This window comes from Nyctereutes procyonoides, unplaced genomic scaffold (assembly GCF_905146905.1).
Source record: "Nyctereutes procyonoides isolate TBG_1078 unplaced genomic scaffold, NYPRO_anot_genome, whole genome shotgun sequence".
NCBI lineage: Eukaryota > Metazoa > Chordata > Mammalia > Carnivora > Canidae > Nyctereutes > Nyctereutes procyonoides.
Window position 1 is genome coordinate 18,284,895 of NW_026575147.1, and position 8,369 is coordinate 18,293,263.

At 48.4% G+C, this 8,369-nt stretch overlaps 1 protein-coding gene across 2 annotated transcripts in view; it reads left to right on the forward strand.

Moving 5' to 3' along the window:
* The window catches only part of LOC129501346 (uncharacterized), a 71,127-nt gene that overhangs the window by 56,947 nt on the left and 5,811 nt on the right, over positions 1-8,369 (forward strand). For both annotated transcript variants that reach the window (XM_055312401.1, XM_055312400.1), the window contains exon 2: positions 7,459-7,593. The gene's annotated coding sequence lies outside the window, so the exon portion shown is untranslated. The remainder of the gene's footprint in view (positions 1-7,458; positions 7,594-8,369) is intronic.

The following is an 8,369-nucleotide window of genomic DNA, read 5'->3' on the forward strand; positions in this document are numbered from 1 at the left end:
CTTTAACCAAGGCAAGAATTCGGTGGGGGCCTCTTACAGCCCTAGCACCAGCTGGCTCAACCTGTTTGATTCTTACTTTTCTTCATCACGAGGGTAGAACTTCATGTTCTTTGCTGCAGTGATAAATATTAGTGGGAATGAACAAACCACGGGAGTTAGAACCAGGCTGAAGAGTGTTGGACTTAAATTCTACTCCCTAAAAATGGACATAATCTCTGCAAGTCATTAAACCTCTGTGTCTTAGAATTCTCCTCTGTGAAATAGGATGGGGTTTCTTCCAACCCTAAAATTTTGGGGTAAATTTATCAAGAGCTGAGGAAACAAACATTTTGAAAGCAGAATTTACAGGCAAACTTAAATAAAAGATACTGAGATTAGCTGAAGAACCAAGAAGCCAAATTTATACCATCCATGTTTGCATCACAGTAAGTACTTCTCATCAGCATGAGAAGCCAATTTCAAAACGGAAAAAAAATCAAGCCCAGGTCTCTTTGGCGTCAAAAGCCTTTATTTTTAACAATGTTACCATTTGGATCAAAAAATGATTTCTCCTAGAATTTCTAGAGTAGCAGAAACAGTTTGAAGCGTTTATTTACAGGATGCTTTTAAAAATGATTTCATCATTATCCATTAGTATTTACGTGTAGATAGCATGCTAGAGCTCTATACAGCAAAAGAGAATTCTTTCTCAAGTGAGATGGAAATGAATGGAAGTTAGAAAATTCAGAAGACAAAAATTCTAGTAAAATAAACTATTTGATAAAATAAATAATATTTTGAAATGCAATTCTATCCCATGTGCAAATGTTGCTAAATTTACATTACTATGGAGACTCTAACCTTTAGGTTTCATGACTTCTAGCACACTTTATTCTTAATATTATTCCCCCTTTACCCTAGTGTTGCATGTTTAGTATTCATTTAAATGAATGAATTTAAATTCACTTTTCTTCTGTTCAGTAAATAATTTTGAATTTTGACACATATCATGGAGGGTGCAATGCCTAGTAAAATGGTTAAGACTCTTTAGTGGGATCCCTGGATGGCGCAGCGGTTTGGCGCCTGCCTTTGGCCCAGGGTGCGATCCTGGAGACCCGGGATCGAATCCCACGTTGGGCTCCTGGTGCATGGAGCCTGCTTCTCCTTCTGCCTATGTCTCTGCCTCTCTATCTCTCTGTGTGTGTGACTATCATAAATAAAATAAAAACCTTGATTACATTAAAAAAAAAGACTTTTTAGTATGTGTATTGTTATAAGGAGCTTGTCTTTGAGGTTTCCGAGTAGAAGTGATGTGGTCTGGAACACTCCACTCAGGAGCTTATTTCAGTAGTGGTTTTCTCTTATAGGTACGCTCTGTAAATCCTTTCTTTCCACCCACAACTGCAATCCCAAATGTTTCTTGCATATTTCTGCGTTTAGCTGTCTTTCCCTATGTGCATACCTTACTTTTTCCCTCTGCTTTCTTTTACAGAGGTTCTCACCTATCACCAAAACTTGACAAAAAGCATTTTAATTATTTCCCGTTTGGAATCCTTCAGCCAATCTTGGGTTTATATTGTTTAATGCGTACTATCATGTTTTTTTCTTTATTTCAATCACCGGTCATAATGTAAGACAGAGAAAACATCTTGCTATGAAAAAAACGTTTTGCATGGGATCTAGGCTGCGGAGACATGGTATAGAAACTTACATGGTCACTCAAGAATTTTAAATGTTTTGGAAAGCTTTATCGCTCAGGGTTCTCCTGCACCATCCTTTACAAGCTGCACCATTAGTTGAAAGATTGCCCCTTGGGCAAAGGTTTCCTATTTTATAGACAGGGAAACTGATACAGCATGAAGTAAATCCTGGTTAAAACTATGGACGGCAGAAGCAAAAGCAGAAGAAAACTTATCTACTTCTCTTGGCCGTGTCGCCTCTGTCTTCAGGGAGAATACGCAGCTCATTATAACCTAGGCAGTCTCCACTTAACTGACTCAGAAGGGCTGTGGGGCCAGTGCACGTCGTTGCAGAAACCTCTTAGATCGAGCCTCTCCAAAGCACAAACACAGAGACGTAATAACAGTGTGTTCTGGGGAGGACCGTCAGTAGACAGGTCTGTAATAACAGTCGGTCACGGCAGCCACAAGGGCCACTAAGATAAAACAGGAGTAGCCAGAATCTGAGCCTTCTTCAGCAGCATGCGTTCACCAGGATGCCGTCATTTTTCCTTCCGAGGAAAAGTGCAACCTAAGGGGTTACCTTCTCACGTCCCCGGGGACCGGGCCGGGGTGCCTGGGTTTCGAGCTCTCTCTCCAAAGCACAGGCCTTCCGAAGCCATTCGAGGATCTGGACCGGAGGTCCGCTAGGGCACTGGGTAGCGGTGCGTGAGCCGGGCTGGGCTGGGCCCGACGGGGAGGGAGAGACCCTGCGACGGCCACCGCGTCCGCAGGACCCCGGCGAGGGCGGAGAAGAGGGCACCCCCGAGAGGGGCCTGCTCCCTTTGGGGGTGGGGGGGAGAAGCCGGCAACCGTGAGCGCGGTGCACGGATCGTGCGGTGTAGACAGGGGGCCCGAGAGGGTACGGGGAAGGCTGATGGCATCCTGGAACTGTGCGGAGGTTGCCTTGAAGCCTGAGCACTAGGCCGGCAGCAGGGCAGCGGGAAAGTGAGGGAAAGACCCCTTCCTTTGGCAGCTTCCGATTCTTTCCTGTCAAAGATGGCCAAATTCCACGCTGCCCTGCCCCCCCCCCCCGCGTTTTCTGCAGGTCCCCTTGGGTTGCTCCCCCGTGCTGCGGCAGGCGGTTGGGGGGGTCCGGGTGCCTCGAGGAAGGTGCGGGGAAGACGAGACCCGCCCCGGCCGCGTCTCCCACCCGCCGGCCCTTTGGGAGGTTTAGTTGAGAAAGAGGGCTCTGCCGCTTTAAGGCGGGAGTAGGCGTCCCCTCCGGCCGGGTGACGAACCGGGGCGGGGACCCGGTGGGCGTCTCCATGCAAAGCAGGAGGTCGTGCCGGCGGTGGGCGGCCCCGGAGCAAACTGTTCGGGGGCGGGGCGGGGCGAGCCCGGGGTGGGCGGGGCGGGGCGCGGGGCGGGGCCTCCCCGGGAAGGCCGGGGGCGGGGGCGGGGCCCCCGGGCGGCGGGGCGGGGGCGGGGAGGGGGAGGCGGCCGGGTTGGTACCACTGCGCGCGGGCCGGGAGGGGGACGCATGACATTCCCGGGGAGGGGGGCGGGGCGGGCCCGGCGCCGAGGCGGGGAGGGGCAGGCCCCGTGCCCCGGCCGGGCGGGACGCCGGGGCCGAGGAGGGGGCCCTTCTTCGCTCGCGTCCGAGGCGGGGCCGGCGGGACCTTCCGTGGCGCGGTGCGGCTGGGGGAGGGCCGAGGGGAGGGGGAAGGGGCGGGCCGGGGAGGGGGGAGCCGGAAAGGGGGAGGCGCCGGCGGACAATGGAGCCTATGTGTGCCTGCGGGAGTGGGACGGCGCCGCCGCCGCCGCCGCCGCCGCCGGGGGGAGACGCTGCGCCGCCGCTGCCGCTGGCCCCGGCCCCGGCCCCCCGGGGCTGAGAGCCGCGCGGACCGGAGCCGCCTCCCCGGCCCCGCTCCCCTCCCCTCCCCCACTCCCGCCTCGGGGGTAAGTGGCACCTCGCGGGGAGGGGGAGGGGGAGGGGAAGGGCCGGAGCCGGAGCCGGGGGGTGGGGGGCCCGGGGCCGCGTCCGCGTGTTTTGAGCCGGCTTGGGGGTAGGGGTGGCCGCGGCCGCCGGGAGCCGGGAGCCGGGAGCCGCGGGGTGGGGGGGAGGGGAGGTAAGGGGCGGGGGGTCGAGGTTGCGGATGTAAGTGAGTGGAGTCCGGAGAAACCTGTGGGGGAGGAGGGGGGCGTCCTCTCTGAGCGGTGGGAAGGGACCGCGGCATCTCCGGATTTTTCAGAGGTTGTTTCCCAAGCGGTGCCTGGGAGGCTACAGGAGGAGATGGGACGGTCCCAGGGTCCGGGGATGAAGGGGCTTTGGCTGGGCGAGACCGAGAGCTAGATCGGGGGATTCGGATCGAGTTTGGTGGGGTCTGTTAGGACCTCGGAGGCGGATAGAGAGCCAAAGGGGACTTTGCAGGCCGGTGACTTGTTGAAGGGTGAGGGGAAGTGAAAGCTAAGAAGGGTGTCTGAGTAGTAAAGGGCTCCAGTAGGTGAGGTGGTGATGTCTAGGTCACTGAGTCATTGTGGGGGTCGTGGACACACCAGTGATTTCCAAAGTGGAACCCTAGTCATTGACCTCTGAAAGTTGCAAAGACTATTAAGATGTCACTGGTTCGTGTTGGGGGAGCCTGGTGAAATGGAGATATCCTAAGGAAAACAACAGCAGGGTTGGTTATGTTCGGAGGGAAGGGCTAGAGGCCTGTAATATTGTCGCTGGGGGCCTTACCTGAAGGCTCCCAAGCCTGAAGGAGGAGGCCTCGATCTGTCCTCCAGGGGCCCTGGTCGGTGCTAGAGAGGAGGGACTGAGAGCCAAAATCACAGTGCAGTAGGGGACTGAGAAAGTTAGTAGACAAGGCGGAGAGATGGACATAAAGTATCCCTTGATGGAGAGAGCCTCTAAGGTGGGATGGAACTGGAGTGAAGTTAGGTAAACACGGATAGATCCCTGTCAGTGACTGTATGGCAGTGACTTTAGTGGGAAAGTGATATGGTGGCTGTGTATAGAGATACATTTTGGTCGGTGATGTGTGGTGGATTACCGGCATTTGAAATATTCAGGAATTAAGTGTTTGTTCTTAGACCAGAGATTTGGACTCTCGTGCACAGAGCACAAAATTATGAATCGGAAGTAGCAGGTGGGAAGGATGAATAGTAAAAGAGTTGAGAAATGGGGGTTGGGAGAGCAAAAGGATATAGCGGGTAACAGTCATATGTGGGTTAAGACCCTTTGACTCTCCATGGAGACTGCATTGTGATCGTCCTGTTGATTATGGTTTTGTCTTGATACTAGTGATTTGGGAAATTTTAGCAAGGAGTTGATGTTACTGTGAATAATGTTTTTGGTCCTCAGTACAATTTTAAGAAGTTAGTTGGTCCTTAGTAACTATTGAGAAAAGACCCAAGCTATTGAAGACTGAGATGACTTAATGAAAGCAGAAGTTAGTTAGATCACATAAGGATGCTTTGAAGAATGAGGATTCCAATAACTGGTGGTTTGAAAAAGAAGAGAAAATTTAAGGCAAAGTTGCGGCAGAGGTGACATTTCGTAGTTTTAGGACCTTGGATCTAATGGTATTAAAACCATTGTAGTATTATTTTGTAATAGGCATTGAACATAAGATGATCACAGTTCCACAAGATACAGTAGGTAGATAAGGAGGTCATGGACTGAAAAATGAAGGAACAATTCCACACCGTTCTCTTCTTAGAAGGCAACTAACTTGTATGTAACGTGGCTTTTGAGCTCAGGACCCCTGACCTAGGTTTTTAGAGGAGTAGCATAGGTGGAAAAAGTACTATGTACATTGGAATTTATTCTGTGGGATATTAGCCCCATAGACTTCAGAAGTGTCTGCTTTTGTGAATCAAAAGAAAATGCTCTCTGGCTTATGGTGGGGGGTTGGGGGGACATACAGAGGTTTCACAAGCTTTATAATCAACTGAATATTTGATCATGGTAATTTGGTATATTAGAGCCTTGAACTTGGAATCAGGAAACTGGCTCTCCCATTGATTTATGTGACTTTGAACCAGTCTTTCATATTTATTCTCCAGTTTTCCCATTTATGAAGTGGTGATACCACTGCTGTGACCACTCATAATACGTTGCAGCATTTAACAAGTAAATGCCTATCTACAAAGTGCTTTGAACACTTCTGAGAATGAGGGATTATGTAGCCCAACATTTTTCTCACTTCTGAAAGACTACTCTCTCTCAGGAGCAGACCAAATTCAGCTTTTGTAACAATTATGGCAGCATAGTTGATCAAGGAACAAAAACGAGTACCTTATGCGTCTGTCTTGTTCTATCACCTGGGTTTTGGTTTTCTACTAATTTTGAAAGGTGATACCTCTTCCCTTTTTAGTAGGAAGGTAGTGATAGTGATGACAATTGTAGAATGTAAGAAAAGGTCCCCATGGGAAAGTAGGAATACATGTGCTGTGAATGCTCACCTAGGCTGGTGCCCACCTAGGCTGATGCCCACCCTAAATTTAAGTGACCTTGGACATATTATTTGGCTTCCTGGTGGCTTAATTTTCTTCCAACTATGAAGTAATATTGGAATAAATTACTTGTCTACCTTGGTGACTATGATGTTAGAGTCTATAGGAGGTCACCTGGGTGGCTCAGTCGGTTAAGCATCTGCCTTTGGTTCAGGTTATGGTTCAGGTTATGATTGTCAGGGAAGGAACCACATGTCAGGCTCCCTGCTCAGCGGGGAGTCTGCTTCTCCCTATGCCTCTCCCCTTGTTCCTGCACTCTCTGTCTCTGTCTCTCTCTCTCTCTCATGCTCTCTCTCTCAAATGAATAAAATCTTAAAGGAATCTCTAGGAACTTTATTTGTTCTCGAACAACTTTCTTTGTTCTTAACTTCCTCTGCCCTACATACCCCTTTGGCAAACTAATGAAGTGTAGGACAACTTTTGAGAATTGTGTTTTTAAAATGCGTAAAAGAGAACATGTAGACTTACAAGTGACATGGAAACAGTTATAAAAATGTTAAACGATTATGATACAGTAATTTATCTGCTTCCTTCTAACACATTAAATAACAGAATGTAGCTGCAGGTCTAACCATATTGTAATTTTGAAGTAGGGATGACTGTAAATACTGTGTTGAGATCTCTGCAACAAGTGTAATGTGACATGAAAGTGTCCTGTGGTTTGTCTTGGTAACAGTCACGGGATTGCTAATACTATCACTGGTTGTTACCTTCCTCTACAATTGAAGGCAGTGCTAGCTTCTGCTAGAGGTGAGTGAGGGTGAATGAAGAAGGAAGTTTTCCCCAGTAAGTTCACAGCTGTCACTAAGTCTCTCCACAGACTCCATGTGAGGCAGTGGATCCCACGTTAAGACCTCCTGCTCAAGACCAACTGATTTTTGAAAGTTAAATTATCTTATGGCCACTTGTACCTTAGGCTTTGCAGTATTTTTTCAGCATGTCCATCACGCTAAACACAAGGGCATAAAGAATATATGAAATAAAAGTTCATTTTGCAACCTTTTGATGACTGTTCTTGGCTGTGGAGCAAGTTTAATGATTAGCATGAGGCTTAGTGTCTGGTGGTTTTGCCTTTCTAAACAGCCTTGGCTTCAATGGGATGGATTTGGGCTACACTGCTCTATCTTCTTGCATTTTAAGTTTTAGTGGTTTTGCCTTCCTTCCCCATTTTTGACCTAATTATTTTCTTACTGCTCCTTCTAAATACTGTTTTGGCCACAGAGCACTGGGGAATGGGTGGTTTTCTTTGCAATTGGTGTGAATTGGGGTATGAACTTTTCTATTCTTCTCATCCCTGTAGGACTGAATGTGGGGCTAGCTGGTGTCACTCTACTTTGACCTAATAACTCCCTTCTGTTTGGGAGGCAGAGATCATTCTTGGAAAGTTCTTCTGTGTCCCAATGTAGAAGAGAGAGCAGATTGGACATCCTGAAAGGTAAAAGAACCTGATGATGAGCATATGACTCCTGTGATTCAATCTGGAGTATGTTGGGTGTTTGTTTCTGTTTCTGTAGGGTCTCTTGTAAGTTAAAATCTTATTTGTTAATTTCTCTAGCAGTTGCAAAGGCAAAAGTCATCAAATTAAATGCAAGTCAAAACCATAAACGTGGTTACCTTCTACTTTCTATAAGCAGGGACTTCCGTAGTAGCTCACCTCGTGGGAAAGGCAGGTGGTGAGAAATTAAACAGGTATTTAGCATGTCCTCATTGGTTTGTGTAAATGTGAGGCAAGGGTAGCAAAAGTTATGCTCCAAGCTCATTATAAGCCCTGGATCGCCCAGCGTTTCTTGAGTTTCTCCCGGATGTTGGGTGCTGAGATGATGACCCTTTCCTCAAAGGGCTCTCTGTCTACACATAACAGGGATACAGTTTTTTAAGTGTCATAACAGCATTGTGACTATAATGCTGTAGGGCTCCAGAGTACGTTCCTAGGGACAGTTGGGAATCAAGGAGAATTTCACAGAGAAGGAACATTTGTGCTGAAATCTTACTTTGGGGGGTGCCTGGGTGGTTCAGCAGTTGAATATCTGCCTTGGGCTCAGGTCGTGATCCCAGGGTCCTGGGATCGAGTCCTACATTGGGCTCCCCTTAGGGAGCCTGCTTCTCCTTCTGCTTATGTCTCTACCCCACGCTCTGTGTCTCTCATGAATAAATAAACAAGATCTTAAATTTTTTTTTTTTTACTTTGGATGGCCATTATTTTAAATGATA